This window comes from Mus caroli, unplaced genomic scaffold (assembly GCF_978045245.1).
Source record: "Mus caroli unplaced genomic scaffold, Mus_caroli_1 scaffold_3, whole genome shotgun sequence".
In the NCBI taxonomy this organism is placed as follows: Eukaryota; Metazoa; Chordata; class Mammalia; order Rodentia; family Muridae; genus Mus; species Mus caroli.
Window position 1 is genome coordinate 92,661,394 of NW_028227258.1, and position 8,266 is coordinate 92,669,659.

General features: G+C 41.7%; 1 pseudogene; it reads left to right on the forward strand.

Moving 5' to 3' along the window:
- Positions 1-210: 210 nt before the first annotated feature.
- LOC110291837 (serine/arginine-rich splicing factor 10-like) lies at positions 211-8,049 on the forward strand (annotated as a pseudogene).
- The last annotated feature ends 217 nt before the right edge of the window (positions 8,050-8,266 follow it).

Genomic DNA, 8,266 nt, shown 5'->3' on the forward strand with positions numbered 1-8,266 from the left:
AGGCTCACACCACTGTGGAGTGCTGAGTCTTCCTCTCAAGCTAGCCTGCAGGCTGAGAGGTGACTCCATAGCCCACTCCTGAGGAAGGGAGTGTTGGGAGACAAAGACTGGGCGGACAGAGTGGAACTTTAGACTCCATTACTTTCTGTAACTATTTGACTCTTCATGTAAATATACTTATCTAATAAAGTAAAATATTAAGGAGATTGCATGAATAAAGAGATCAGAGAGGTGAGGCTGTTTGTGGCTCAGTCGTAGAGAAGTCTTCTGAGGGTTGAAAGGCTCAGGGTTCAATCCCTGGCACAAAAGAACAAAAGAAAGAAGAGAGGGAGGGAGGGAAGGAAGGAGGGAGGGAGGGAAAGAAGGAAGGAAGACAAAAGAAAGAAAAAAGAGGGAAAAGAAATGGAAAGTCAGTAGGTTGCTCAAATAGCGGAAATGACATCGTGGCCTCTGGAATTTGAGACTAGACTCTTGATTCCCAGGCTTCCTGTGCACTGTGAGACCTTGGAAACATCACATTCTCACATGTTGGTTTTTCAAGCAAAAGATAGTTGTGATTGTAGCTGTGGAAAAAAAATAAAATAAAGTACTGTAATCCCCATCTTCAGAGGCACATCCAGTACATAAGGTTTTGTTTTTATTTTGCTTTTTTTAAAATTTCTGAAGAAAAATAAAAAGATCTTGCTACATACATCTCTGGCCTCCATCTCTGTAATCCTGGAATTACAAGTGTTCACTACCACATGACTATTTATATCATAAGGTGTTTTTTCCCTTAGGTTCAAGCCTCCTTTACATCTATGCCTTGGGAATGGAGCAGTGATGACCGATATAAACGGGCTCTTGGGACTCCCTGTTTTGAGATTGTTCTTGCCAAAGAGCCGGTGAGCCCACAGGAAGAAGAGAGGTGGGGTAAGAGAAAGGTCAGTGAGCATTCTCAGAACTCCCTACTCACCAGCAAACAGCTGCTTGGCTGACCCTGGAACAGACTCACAGCTTGGGTCCACCATCCTGTCGGGTTCCGGAAGTTCTTCCTCCCGTCACCCCTTTAGGTTACCCGGCCTCCTCAGAGTTGCTAGCTTCAGGGTTCTGCGCTGACCCTTATCTCTCCCCACTCGAGAATATTCTCCCAAACTCTCCCAGTTCCCCAGCTGAAGTTCTCATTTGTCTCTCCCCAGTACTCACAGTTCACTAGCACTGGACCAACAAAGACCACCAGCTCTGCAGTGACAACTCAGTGCAAGGATTTGCTGCAAAGCTCAACAGACTCGTGAGTGTTTCAGCAACATGGTGAGAATGTAATGTTGTGTCATCCGAGGGACATGGAGAAAACCTTTTCTCCTGTTGGCCTAAATAAAAGTCTACCGCAGATAAAACGATGGCTGATTCGCCCGTGGGGTTTTGTTTGTTTGTTTGTTTGGTTGGTTGGTTGGTTGGTTGGTTGGTTGGTTGGTTTTTGGTTTTTTTTCGAGACAGGGTTTCTCTGTATAGCCCTGGCTATCCTGGAACTCACTCTGTAGACCAGGCTGGTCTCGAACTCAGAAATCTGCCTGCCTCTGCCTCCCAAGTGCTGGGATTAAAGGCGTGCGCCACCACGCCCGGCCCTTGCCCGTTGTTTTAATGATAAAAGTTTTCTAATTGTGGGGAATAATTTCAAAGTGGCCATTCAAGACTGTGGGGGTCTCCAAAGGTGTCAGTTTCTCATGGGTGTTTCTGTAAGTTGTGCAGCAGCTGACAGGGCAGTACCCCCTTGGCTCAGGAAGGACAGGCTACAAGACTAGACCAGACCCACCAACCCCACCTTGATGACAACCTCTCCTCCAAATGCCACTTTTCTGTCCAAAATCCTATTGTGGATATCTACTGGATTTAACAACTACTGCTGGAGAACATCGGGTTCTGTTCTAAGACATTTACAAATCTTGATTCTTTTGGTTGTTGAAGAGAAACACGGGGAGGTTAAATGAATCAAACCCAGGTGACACCACTAGAAAGTGGAAGCAGTGATTGAAACCCACATAGTGTTGGCCCCTTCACTCTAACATTTCACTTCCTGACTGATTATTGCTAAGTTCTCACTAGGGGTTCTCATTTCCCCAGCTTAGGGAGCACACAAACTCTGGAGAGCAGCTCATTAGAACTCAAGAAGTTCTATAAGGAGGCTGGTAAGATTTAGGAAGTCAACAACTCAGAAGTCCCAGGATGTCCCTGAAACTGAAGAAACCATAGGCTCCTCTCTCCCCAGTGTTAGGTAAGCAATAAGGACTGCTAAGGAGACTGGGATCATTTAAGCTGCTTAGAAGAGACTCTCAGAGCTGTCTAGCTGACTTTAAACAATGCAATGAATTCAGGATTCTACCTTTTATGAGTTGTCACCCATGCAGGAAGGGGCTTCCAGTGATGTAGTTGCCTTTGGATCATCTATGTTTCTCTAAGTAACCTCTCACCCGACACTCCTGTTTAAGCGACCCCAATAAACTAATTGGATCACCAAGTATCTTTATTTTGCTTTATGATCTTTTCCCAGTCTGAGATGAGAATGCATTTGTGTCACATCTCTGCTGGGGGAAAAAAATGGCACTTGATATTCTACAATATGGACCCAATTGCTTTTTAAGCATTCTCTTGAATGCAATGCTTTTATTAGCCCTACTCCATAACAGTTCACTCAACACAAATATTTCAAACAACCAATGAAGTCACAGACCAGTGGAAAAAAATAACACTGCTTCACTATTCACCAACAGTAAATTGTGGCAAGTTTGCATAATGAAAAATAGATAGCCACGAAAGCAAACAACCACAACCACAGGCAAAGCCCAGTGCAGTCACCTAAGGTTAAGCTGCCACTGCAGCTCCAAGGTGTCAACTGAGAGTGACACAATGTGCACAGGGTAGGGGCTGCCCCTGTGTTCCCAAAGTACTCCCAGACCTACTGGGGATTAAATGTCCCCATAGCTTTACTTGTTTGTGTGGCCAGTTAATGCCTTTCCAAATACCACTCCTAATGTGGTGGATGAAGCCATTACTAAAGCAATCTATGGCAGATGTCGACATTCCACAGCCTGTCCTGCCTAAAGAACGTGAAGTTCAACAATATGACTCACTAATTGGCACAGGGTAACTATGTACACCCATCCAGTTTTCCACTGTACTATTTACATTTGATACTTTTTCTAGTTGAAAAAGTAACACGTAGAATGTAAGTCTGGAGAGCCAAGGAGATGGCTGAGTACTTGCCAACATCCCCAGAACCCACATAATGAAAGCAGAGAGCTGACTTCTAAAAGTTGTCCTCTGAGCTCCACGGGTGTATGCTCGAATGTGTGTGTACACATGCATAAATAAAATGCAATGTGAAATAAAATACAGCACAATTTATTAAGTGACATTCTCTGTTAAGACCTAAAATATATCAAGTTTTTAATAACAAAACCAACCATTCTGATTTGGGCTTTACCTGTTATTTATTTATTGTGTGTGTTTGCTGGGTTGCCGGGGGGGGGGTGGGGGGGTGGGGGGAGAGGTGTGCTCCATCCTGAGAAGTTGTGAGTATCGGAATCCAGCTGTCTTAGTTTGCTTTCTATTGGTGAAAAGCAACGTGGGGAGAAAAGGGCTTAGAGCATCCTACACTTCCAAATTATAGACCGTCACGGGAAGAAGTCAATGGAGGAGCCTAGAGGGCAAACTTCAAACCAAGACCATGGAAGAATTTTTCTCACTGGCTTGCTCTCTTAATTTTTTTCTTTTAAAGATTTAATTTTATTTTATGAGTATGGATGTTTTACCTTCATTATATGTCATGCATCACATGTGGCAGTACCCATGGAGGTCAGAAGTGAGTATTAGATCCTCAGGAACTAGACTTATGGATGACAGTGAGCCCTCATGTGGGTGATGGGAACTAAACCTGGGGGTTAAGATCAGCCAGTTCTCTGAGCCATCTCCCAAGCCCCTTAAACATTTTCTAATACCACCTAGTAGGACAGGACTACTTGCCAAGGGGTAGCACTATCCATCATGGTCTGGGTCCTTTTATATCAATCAATAAAATGTCTCCCACAGACTTGCCTACAGACCAGTCCAATGGTGGCATTCTCTCAACTGAGGTCTCCACTTCCCTGATGACCTTAGCTTGTGTCAAGTTGACCAAAAGCACAGAAAACCATGGAGTCTATATCTTCTGGCTTCACCCTCTGTGTTCCACAAATGGACAAAATTTTTTAGAAAGTGATGAGGAAAAAGGATGAAGGCTTTAAGGGTCCCAGCAAGGCTCTGGTGTTGAATTGGGTTTAATGGAAGTGTGTCATTTGTCACAATTCATCAAGAGATGTGGTAGAGCACTAACCTAACAAGTGTAGGGCCCAGTTTGATCCTACACACACACACTCACACACACACACACACACACACACACACTCAAGCCATAGATTTTATACTTTTACTTATTTTATGCATATGACTGTTTTGCCAAAAGGAGATGTTCCATCCTCTGGAACTTGAGTAACAGATGGTTGTGAGCCACTGTGTGGATGCTGGGAATTGAACCTAGGTCCTCTGCCCAAAGCAATAAGGGCTCTTAACATTTAAGCCATCCCTCCAGTCATATACTATTGAGTTGTGTCCTTCTCTATGTTAAGTAGAAGCTGGTGTAGAAATTACAAATTCCCCTAATTCTAAGTTTTAAAGTTCAATACTTTTAAATGCCAAACATGGCATTCATATTCACATCCTTTATAACACCATCAGAGGCAGGCCATATTATAAGCATTTTCTCTTCTCTCTTACTTGTCTTCCTGTTCTTTATCTGCACAGTAACCCTTATTTCTTTTCAAGGACTCGACACAATATTTTCTGTCCTTTATGAGCAAGTGACTTGACTATTTCTGTTGTAATTCTTATGTAGGGGCTGGAGAGGTGGCTTGGAGCATTAAATACACACACTGCTCTTGCAAAGGATTGAGATTCAGTTCCTAACAATCACATCAGGCAGCTCACAACCACATGTAACTCCAACTCCAAAAGAACTGACACCTTCCTCAGGTCTCCATAGACACTGCGCCACTCATGTGCAGACACCTACACACAGATGCTTTAAAATAAAAATAAGGTATTAAAATATATATTTGATTACATTTGTTCTTTGGTAATTTCATATTTTTTAAACCAGGACAGCTCCTTGGGTTGAACCATTGCCTAGAACATGCTAGAACAAAGATGCATTCACTAGGTTCTCACAGTTGCTGAGTATACACACACACAAATTTTATAAAGACTGTGCATCTGATAGGAGCAAGGCAGTCACAGGCGAAATAGGCTTGAGTTGGATGCCCAGGCACATAATCTCTAAGCAAACAATATTTTCAGCATAGTTGGCCAACTGGCTAAGGGAAGCAGAGCCACACTATAAGGGAGGAGCTGGTGGGAGGGTTTGTAGGACTGGGATGGGTTTGACTCACTGAAGGAAGGAGGATTTAGAGCATGAAAACAGAGAGTCAAAGACTCCATACTTCCCAAAACGTTTTACTCATTTCCTGGCCCTATATCTTTCTTCCTATCAGGCCCTCTTTCTGGAAGGCAAGACTTTAAAAGTCTATGATGGCTTCGTTCCTCATCTCAAGATGTCAATCCTCTCCAGAAAAATCTTTCAAGGACTCCAGCCAGGAACTATGCACAGTAGTCCTTACTTTCTTCATGCCTATACAAAGGCCCCTGAGGGACCACACTTCTCGTGTGATGTCACCTTTATTCTACTTTGTGTTGTGATGATCAGTATATATAACCAGTTCTCCCATCAATAGGATAAAAAAAAAACTTAAGATGTAAAAATGTGTGTTATTCATCATTGTGGAATTCCCAGTGCAATGTTAGCAAAAATGCTTGCAAATGTTGCCCAACAAGAACTGAATTGGATTCATAGCATAATTCAGCAGATGTGGATACATAAATAGAGGGAAACATTACCCAAGTATGAGTGGCAAGACTGGAAGGGAAATGTCTTGGGGATGCTTTTAGCTGCTAGCAACAGAAAAGCTGAGCAGCCATGGTTTATAAAATAAATAAAGGATTTATTTTTCTCTCGTACACAAACCTACTTATTTCCAGCAACTTATTTAGCTTTACAACCACACCTACGGGTCCAGACTCTTAATGTGTTTCTGCTCAGTAATTTCACAAGTTGTCACTTGCCCTTGTAGGTATCTCTTGGTGGCACCAAATGGTTTTTGCACTTTTAGTTAACCTGTTTATGCCAAGACATGAATACAGGTAAAACAACCAAGGACCAAACCAATTATACATTCAAATTCCCCCAAGTCTTCTGTATGTTCTGCCTACATCTCATTTGGGTAACATGACCAGAAATGAGGGAAGCCGAGAACTGTTGGCAGAGTCTGGCTCTGGGCACCTTCTAACTATAGAAATGTTCACAGAGAAGACTGTATTTTAGGGTATGAAATATCTCAGCCTCAGGGATGATCCTTGCCTGCAGATGAGATCTTAGGTAAAAACTAAACTAGAGATCTTAAATCCAAAGTCTACAAGAAATAAATGAGTAAAACCAGCAGGACAATTCTGTACTGATATGTTTGATGGGGGAACAAAGCAATGAAATACCCTTCACATCCACGGAGAAACAGACCTCCCATTGTTCTTAATGGTGCAGAATCTTTTTTAAAGTATTTTATCATCTTACATGTATGAATGTTCTGACTGCGTGTATGTCTGGTGTGTGCCAGAGATCAGTCTTGGTGCTGCTGAAAGTCAGAAGAGGGCTTTGGATCCCCTGGAACTAGAGTTACAGATGTTTTGTTTTGTTTTTTCCCTCATTTTGTTTTTATTATAGCATCTTTGCTTAATTTACAGCAAGCAGAAAATAAGCTGGGTCTTGTTTTGATCCAAACATTGATGTTTTAAGGGTTGTAAACAATATTTGTTAAAAAGAACATATAAAAATACCTTTTTAGAAGCTTCTATAAGAAAGAAAATACAAAGTTTAACCCCACAACTTTCCTCTTTGCTAGAACTTCAAACTACCGCTACAGTTTTAAGTAGACTTTGTTTAAACTATACATCCAGGAAAATCTAAAAAAAAAAAAAAAATTAAAGAAACGTGCATATAAATGATTGCATAGCAGAACAAGAACATTAACTGCAAACAGTAAAGAAATAAAAGTTAAAAATACTATTAAATATGCAAAGGTTCTAGAATTAACCCTCCAAACACATTCCACAAACAGTTCTTAAAACCATCTTTTGTTGTCTGCAAGCAAGGACTAAATTTCTAAAAACAAAATTGAAAGGAAAAATAAGGTAATCCTCCAGGAGGATCGTCCCCCACAGTATCTTCACTCACATCTGTAAGCAATGAATCAAAGATCTTACAGACACTAACTTTGTATTCTGAAATGACACCGGACATTTCAAGTCATTTTATTGCCTCCAAAACAATCTTGAAATACTAGAAATTATAAATATTTAAGGGTATCATTTCGTTATTTTTTAGTCATGTCCTACATTACAGGTCTCTGTTCGTCAGGAACGTGGCGGACGACACCAGGTCTGAAGATTTACGTCGGGAATTTGGTCGTTATGGTCCAATAGTAGATGTTTATGTCCCACTTCATTTCTACACTCGGCGTCCAAGAGGATTTGCATATGTTCAATTTGAGGATGTTCGTGATGCTGAAGACGCTTTACATAATTTGGAGAGAAAATGGATTTGTGGGCGTCAGATTGAAATCCAGTTCGCACAGGGGGATCGGAAGACACCAAATCAAATGAAAGCCAAGGAAGAGAGGAATATATACAGCTCTTCACGATATGACGATTATGACCGGTATAGACACTCTCGAAGCCGGAGTTATGAAAGGAGAAGATCGAGGAGTCGCTCCTTTGATTATAACTATAGGAGATCTTACAGACCTAGAAACAGTAGACCGACTGGAAGACCATGGCGTAGCCGAAGCCATTCCGACAATGATAGATTCAAACACCGAAATCAATCTTTTTTCAAGATCTAAATCCAATTCAAGTTACAGATGTTTGTGAGCTTCATGTGGATGCTGGGAAATGCACCCAAGTTCTCTGCAAGAGCAAATGTTATTAACTTCTGAGCCAACTCTCCAGCCCACAGTACAGAGCCCTGCACTCTCTTTCCTATATTCTGGATAGACACAAGACAGATACAAAAAGTCAACGGGAGGAGAGGCCCTTAGTATTGCAAAGATTATATGCTCCAGTACAGGGGAATGCCAGGGCCAGAAAG